The sequence below is a fragment of the Anneissia japonica genome, unplaced genomic scaffold, assembly GCF_011630105.1.
Source record: "Anneissia japonica isolate Jap-2015-1 unplaced genomic scaffold, ASM1163010v1 scaffold41793_len627382_cov181, whole genome shotgun sequence".
NCBI lineage: Eukaryota > Metazoa > Echinodermata > Crinoidea > Comatulida > Comatulidae > Anneissia > Anneissia japonica.
The window spans coordinates 76,728-85,102 of record NW_022750669.1 but is presented as its reverse complement, the minus strand read 5'-3'; the positions used below and the strand labels follow the sequence as shown (position 1 = coordinate 85,102).

Genomic DNA, 8,375 nt, shown 5'->3' with positions numbered 1-8,375 from the left:
TATTATAATTATGAGTATATTCGGTCCAAGTTTGCATCATAACTTACAGGAATTGCCTTGTTTCACATAATTTTTGAGTTTCTAATCTTAGGTAGGCCTGTCACGCCAAAATTGGTCCGCGCCGAAAAAATCCTCCGGGTTGAGAGGTATAAAGATATATCCTCAGTGTTTCTTATATTTTCGCCTTTTGGATTATACATTAATCCATTTTATAACGCGCCTATTGATTACTTGGTAAATCTTTGGATAGCTGCCAACACAGCGTTTGGCTGTAATTGTATACACGACTGTGGTTAGATCAGACCAGCGTATGCTGACACTACGGAGGGCGTTTGGCCTGAAAAAACAGGGGAAACCCGCAATTTAAAAAAAAAACAAAAACAAAAAAACAGCATGGCTTAACAGCCCAGTGGGCACAACTTGGTTGAAATAACGTTGATTCAACGTAATATGCAAACATTGAATCTACCTTTAATTTTTGTTGTACTGTATATGAAAGTTTGCATCAACGTAAATCTCAACGTTGATTCAACGTAAAATGTCTAAGGTTTTTTCAACGCTAATTTTTTAACTTTGGAACAACGTCAAATAACCAATGTTGAATCAACGTTGAATTTTGGTTGTATGTGAAAGATTTCATCAACGTAAATTTCAACGTTGATTCAACGTAAATTGTCTAAAGTTGTTTCAACATCAATTATTTAACGTTATAATAACATCAAATGATCAATGTTGAATAAACTTTGAATTTTGGTTGTGAATGAACGTTTTCATCAACGTAAATTTCAACGTCGATTCAATGTAATAAATATGTTCAATGTTATTTCAATGTAAATTTTTAATGTTGAGTCAATGTCAATGTTTATTCCTTTAAACTTACAAAATACACTGAGTTTAAAATATACTTGACCATTTTTCTTTAATTGAAACTTGCAAAAAACATTAAATATTATGTATCGTAGCTATACAGGCATGTTTAAATCAGAGTTTTTGTAATAATTATAAAAACAGCTACTATGTGTAGATTTCAAAATATACCTATCATGCATTACTGTCGTCTTAACCATGGAGGTATAACTTAACTGACCTAATATTGCACACTTAGCATAATTAAGAATCTTACGCGTTACAGGATTCGGTTTAAATCAATAACTTTCTTGGTGATAAATTATTTGACCCTCTACTATTCTTAGCCAGGTCTTTTCTTGTCCAACCAGAGGTATTGAAGCAAGGTATCCAAGAACCTTTGTGAAAGATAAAAACAAAACAAAAATATTTGAAACAATGAAGACTGAAATATTGTTTTAAAGTTTGTATGGTAAATTTTAAAATAGTAAATACTTGAATACTATGTAGCTGTCTCTTATACACATCTGACCAATCTACATTGATATACTGTACTGCAAGCATTACCAATAATGATGCAAATACTGAAAAATATTCACTATGGAATATAATATTGCAAACATGGACAGTTAGAGATTTCTCTATAGGGAGTGGCACTAACCTTTACACATATTCATTCAGTTTTATTACTTTTGATATGCAAAATATTAAATTAAATGTTGTGTAGTAGAATATGGTAATTACCTGGGTTAATAATGGACTTAAACTAAAACAATTTAACTTTTTGCTAAATAATTAGGAACAACACCAAACATGAATGGATGGAGAACAAAATAAGTTTGAAACAAACTTTAAAGCACATCTTTCAATAATAGAATGTTTGTTTTTTTTTTTGGTTTTTTTTTAAAGATTTAAATACATTTTTCTCTGACAGCATCATACTACGAAGTTAGGTGCCATTTATCGTTGGAGAATATTTAGCATGTTAAAATAATATTTACGATTAGACTGTCCCCAATTAATTTTAACTTATTAATCACATTCGTACAACGACGATTAAGGCAAATGCTGTGACTTCTTAGGTACCCAAGAATTAATTAAGAAACAAATGGTTATTACTGTGACATGGTAGGGATTACTGTGACATAGTAGGGTAGTCACTTACTGATGTGGGATAGTGGTATTAGCAAATGTGCAGTATATATTCTTGTAAAATTTTTATATACCTTTTTTACTGCTTCATCATGGCTGCTCTTCCATCAGTTTTGTACCAGGAGACAAATAAATACACATTCAATAGTTGGTTTTTTCCCAGTGTCTACCACACTCGATATATTGCAACAAACATGACTTCCTTTCAATGGATTGAAAACCTGAAAGAAATACCATATTATTTATAGTTAGACCTATGCACACAACTAAATTAGACCCATATCAATTTTTATATTTCTATTATTAATTACACTAACCGTAGCGTTAAATAATGTTAATATTATTATAAGATATTTACTGTAGTTAAATTTTCTCTTTATTAAAAGAAAATATAAAAATTTACATTATTAACTTTAAAAACAAAAATAGAAAATGATTACTGATGACACGACAGTGATGTGGATATTATACCACTGGCAGTATGTAGGCCTATGATATAAAGCATTGTTCGCACTGGATTTAAAAAATGGTAAATTTAATCAAGGAAACTTTAACCAAAGTCATGGGTACATTTCACCATTGTTCGCACTTGGATTATTCACGCGGTTAGTTTTACCATAGTTTTACCAAGATTTAACCTTGTGTATAAAAAATATTATTGAGGGCGCTAGTTTGTTAGTTTTTTTTAACCGTGTTGCACGTTCGGATTGGACTTCTTGACCAGCGCGGTTAGTTTAACCGAGACCGTGGTAAGTTTTACTGGGCAGGCTGAGGTCGGTAAAATTAACCATTCGGCTTGGTTAATTTAACCCTGAGGGAATTGTAACCGATGTTCGGATTGGATTTTTTTTTGGTCAATTTAGCCAGTGACTCAGTTAATTTGACCAAATTAAGTTCAGTGCGATGGGGGCTTAAGATGAATTATTAAACACAATATTAATAAATAGCTGTTTTATTATTGTGCTTGGTTCATGCCACATTTTAACATTATATTCAACATATGACGTGGCCATTTTGCAAAGTTAAGTCTAGGCCTAGGCGATTAAAAATTACCGCTAATAATTCAAACCCACACATCCAACTTGCAGTCTAGCCTAAACAAGTAAATAATTATGCTAATTATGCTCTTACACTACCCTACAGTACTCTAGAGCTACTACTACTAGGCTAGGGCCGGAGGGCCTGGCTGGCCTAGGTTATCCTAGCTAAAACAAAAGATAACCAAATATATAAAGCAAGCCTAAACAGTTACGATATTGGGCTAGCCTATATACACCCTGTAATATAGTATACAAATATAAAATTCTTACCATTTATTTGATAGTGCTGATAAATTCTGTAGTATGTAAACTGTGTATGAAGCCAACATACAGCAACTAATACAGTAGGCCCTACTTCAAAAAATGAGCATTTGCTTCCGATTGGTCTGTACCTAATGACCTAATCCGATTAGCCCATTACTTGCCACACTTTCAAGGACGGAGAACCACAGGACCGGCCGCACCGGCTATGGCTGGACCACTTTTTCTCAATTCCATTACTTTCTGAAATAAATATGTAATGATAATTATGAATTATATGAATGTACGCATCGCATTGACTTTTTCAATCATGGTACGATGGTCTATTATAAGACTAAAAAAATAGCGACCTAAATTAGACTCTACCAAATCAAAACTGCTGATTTTTCCAGGGCTTTTATTCCTGCTGCACCGTGACCGGGGCATTTGTCGGTTTGATTCCAGATTGAACTCACTTCACTTTAGTCTGCATTAGTTTCTTCATCACTCTCAAGCATGCCAACACCTACATGAACATCATTACCGTTCATCATCATCGTCGACGTCATCGCCATCGACATCATCATCGTCATCATTATTATCACCTTCATCATAACCGTCATTGTTATCATCATCCCCTCATTATGATCATCATTAATTCACATTTTTTCTGGGCATCAAAATAAACAAGGTTTAAAGATGTATTGTCTCTTGAAAATGACAAAAAAATCATAAAAACAATTTTGAAATTAACTTGTTCATTTTTGCATTAGCACACATATTTTTAACTTGAGCAAAGAAATTATTGAATTTCAAAAATGTGTACCCTTATTTTTAAACTGGATAATTATAATAAAAATAATGAAACACTTCCATTGACTGGAAATGTTTTTATCATTTTTCTTTGTAAAATGACGGGTAAACCTTTTTTAAATACACTAATGTTTATATGTTAAAGTTAATAATTTTTATGTTACTTAAAATTTGGCAAGTTAATTTCAAAAATGATTCAGCAGCATTGTGCCCCTATCCACTCAACTGGATCACCTTAATATTAGTACTCTGTTATTTATTTATTACCAGGGTAGATCTCTCCATGGAAGTATACGTGCATGGTCTGTCTGCATGAATATACTGAAGGTTAACTAAAATTAATGTGTAATCGGTATAAGGCCTACCAGAAGCAAACACAGCACTTAACTTATTATTTTTTTTTTTACAATTCTAGTGATAGTATATAACTTCTAAAGCGTGATCAATAACTTATTAATGTTCCATGCCGAACTTTGCAAGAATAATTAAAATTGTACGAGTAGTAGGCCTAATGTTCATAACATGTAAGCTGCAGGTCCATTTGTGTGGCAAATAGTATCCTGTGTTTTAATTATTGCATATTCTGTATATTTTTCATAGCTGAATACCCTCCACAAAATACTATTACAGTATGTTATATTCATTTTTGGTTTATGCATTAGTATGTATTCATGTTTCTTGCTCTTCTGGAGGAATAAGCAACTCAATTAATCTACTTATGGCAATGATAAGAAATAAAATTTTTAACAATATTATTTTCTACAGCTTTACCAGCTGCTATTTCATGGCATCCAGAGGTGCCATATTTCAAACATAGACTTTCACCCATGCTAACTTTATATATTGTGGCTGCCCCTTGAGGGGAAGGGAAAGCGGCTGTAGGTTGCCAGCATCTGTTTCCAGACATTCATAGGCGCCAAACAAGTTGTTTACCAACCGGGGCTAGAGTTGATATGATAATTGTGACCCAAGACCACAAAAGGGCTGTAAAAAACTCGCATCAACAGGTTTTGAGAAAAAGGGCCAATAGACAGTATAACATGAAATTTGAGCAAAATGTGATTAATTCATAAATATAAAGTATTACCTTTAATCTTACTATTTTTTAAGTTTGGGTTCAACATTTCAACTCTAAACCCTAAAATTTAGTAATTTTATGAAGGCCATTCTACGAGAAACGTTTATAAATTCACCAACTTTCAAACCGCCATACTTCGCTTCCAAACAACTTATTTACCTACACAAAATTCAGGCCCTAAAGTATGTTGCGAAAGTATTTGTAGTGCATCGTACCCTGGTACAAAGCTTACGTAAATGTATACCTAAATGAAGGAAATAGACTTGAATTAATTTAAAGAATACTAAACTGTTTCATGACCTGTTGGAAAAGATTTGGAAAGCCCTCTGGCAGTGAAGCGGACCAGAAATGATGTAGATTGCGGTTAAGTACATATTTTAAGAAACTAGTTGTTAAGAAACTTTAAGAAGTATTGAGGCCAACAGAACAATCATCTGCATTAAAACGTATTGAAGAAGTAGGCTATATTTACACAACGACATACATGATTTGAATGACGTAGTGTAAATATACTTCATCAATAAAACGTACACTAAATAAGTATATTTACACAATAGAATTGCTTTAGAAATATATCTTCAAAAGTAATTTTCTAGAGCATAGCACCATGGTACGGACTATCTTTAGTACTAAATTAAGAAAATAACAAAATAACCTTGAAGTAATTCAAAACATACGAAGCGGAGATGTGTATAAGAGACAGAATGTTAATAGGCAAGCTTAGGGTAGGTGAGAATGCTCTACCAAGTGAAGATGAAAAAATTGGGTGTTAAACATATTTTGCCTTTTATTTGTCGATAGTTGGGATGGCCTACTGCCTACCAAAATCAAAGTAGGCCTATGTAATTTCTGTTTTCTCGTCTTCGTTTTATTAAAACATCATCATGAGATCAATAGAAATAATTTTAACCTAAGTCAACTTTTTTATATCAGTGTATAAGTACTATAACTATCCGCTATAACTCTTGTGTAGACATACGATAAAATTTGATGCAACCTTGACTGGACAATATATTCATGTCGTATCTCGAAAGCGGACTTATATCTAATCACCATCTAAAACCCTCCCATTACTATAGATCTGTCTCTTATACACATCTAGATGTGTATAAGAGACAGGCAAATCATTGCGTGATCTTAATGATGCCTTGAATACTGCAGATTTGATTAAAGATATAGGATAATTGCAATTTAAAAAATGAGATGTCATGTGAGACACTTGCTTAACAAAATCAGAATGGTTAGAACAAATACGTTTAATGCGGAGGCATTGGCTAAATACTATAGAGCGCTTAAAGCTGATGGGATGAAAACTATGGAAATCCAAGTAACGGTGATTATCTGTCGGCTTACAGTATAATGTAGTAGTGATGATTTCATTATGAAGACAAACAGATACATCTAGAAATGGTATACAATCATATGAGTGTTCCACAGTGAACTTAATGTTCGGATGGAAATCATTAGCATAAATAATAAAATCATTAAGTGATTTAACCCCATGTTCCCATATGAAAAAAATGTCATCGATATATCTATAGTAATGGGAGGGTTTTAGATGGTAATAAGATATAAGTCCGCTTTTGAGATGAGGCATGAACATATTTTCATAGCTTGGTGCCATCTTCGTTCCCATCGCCGTTCCTTTGGTTTGCAAGTAGTGTTTCCCATTAAAAACAAAGTTATTATGTGTCAATATAAATCTGATTAACGTGGAAATATCCCGGCTGGGCGTGGATTGGTCGTATTAGGAAATCGCCGCTTCAACTGAACGACTTTCTCGATCAGTAACCGCCACACAAGGTAAACAAATATCTAACTTTCTCGACCAATCTTACAACCAGGAATTTCACGACTGGTAAAAAGCACCGAACGTAATGTAAAAAGCACCGAACGTAATGTAAAAGCACCGAACGTAATGTAAAAAGCACCGAACGTAATGTAAAAGCACCGAACGTAATGTAAAAAGCACCGAACGTAATGTAAAAGGGCCGAATAGCAAATGCGCCGAACGGAAAAGAGCCACCAAAGGCAGTAACGGCGTTCCATACTAACAACTATGTCGCTGAAATTGAGAAGCAAGTATCTGATCAATCGTCTTACAAACAACTTCAATCCGATCCAACCCAAACATTCAAGAAGGAAGCCCTAGATGCAATATCTAGATTGAGCACAGATATCAAATCTACCGTCAAACCACTGATCCCTGATATCCCGAAAGCCAGTGTGATTTACTGTCTTCCCAAATTGCACAAACTGTCCAAGCTTGTATCGGACTCACTAGTAACTTCACCTCATCTCATGCCTGCGAACGCAGATTTTCTCTCAGAGCCTACTATTATCTATGACCTCGCCAAATCATTGAACATTTCGCCACCGGGCAGACCAATTATATCGGGGATAGGAAGCCTCACTGAGCGAATATCAGGATTTGTGGATTCAATATTGAACCAATTACTCACTAAAATACCAAGCTACATACGGGACACTACCCATTTCCTAGAGAAACTCATTGAAATCCCGCAACTTCATCATAACGCTATACTTTTCACCATGGATGTGTCTTCACTTTATACGAACATTCCACACGAGGAAGGAATTGCTGCATGTGAAAAAAATTCATAGCTGAATACGACCCATCCACGCCCAGCCGGGATATTTCCACGTTAATCAGATTTATATTGACACATAATAACTTTGTTTTTAATGGGAAACACTACTTGCAAACCAAAGGAACGGCGATGGGAACGAAGATGGCACCAAGCTATGCCAATATATTCATGTCGTATCTCGAAAGCGGACTTATATCTAATCACCATCTAAAACCCTCCCATTATACTATAGATATATCGATGACATTTTTTTTTCATATGGGAACATGGGGTTAAATCACTTAATGATTGTATTTATGCTAATGATTTCCATCCGAACATTAAGTTCACTGTGGAACACTCATATGATTGTATACCATTTCTAGATGTAGGCCTATCTGTTTGTCTTCATAATGGAATCATCACTACTTCATTATACTGTAAGCCGACAGATAATCACCGTTACTTGGATTTCCATAGTTTTCATCCCATTAGCCTTAAGTGCTCTATAGTATTTAGCCAATGCCTCCGCATTAAACGTATTTGTTCTAACCATTCTGATTTTGTTAAGCAAGTGTCTCACATGACATCTCATTTTTTAAATTGCAATTATCC

The 8,375-nt window shown here is 34.1% G+C and overlaps 1 long non-coding RNA gene across 1 annotated transcript; it reads right to left on the bottom strand.

The window, feature by feature from the left end:
* Positions 1–892: 892 nt before the first annotated feature.
* LOC117121432 lies at positions 893–3,404 on the bottom strand. The gene is made up of 3 exons (XR_004447548.1): positions 3,309–3,404; positions 2,073–2,219; positions 893–1,244 (listed from the first exon to the last, which is right to left on the bottom strand). It is a non-coding gene; the product is annotated as an uncharacterized LOC117121432 (long non-coding RNA).
* Between the last annotated feature and the right edge of the window lie 4,971 nt (positions 3,405–8,375).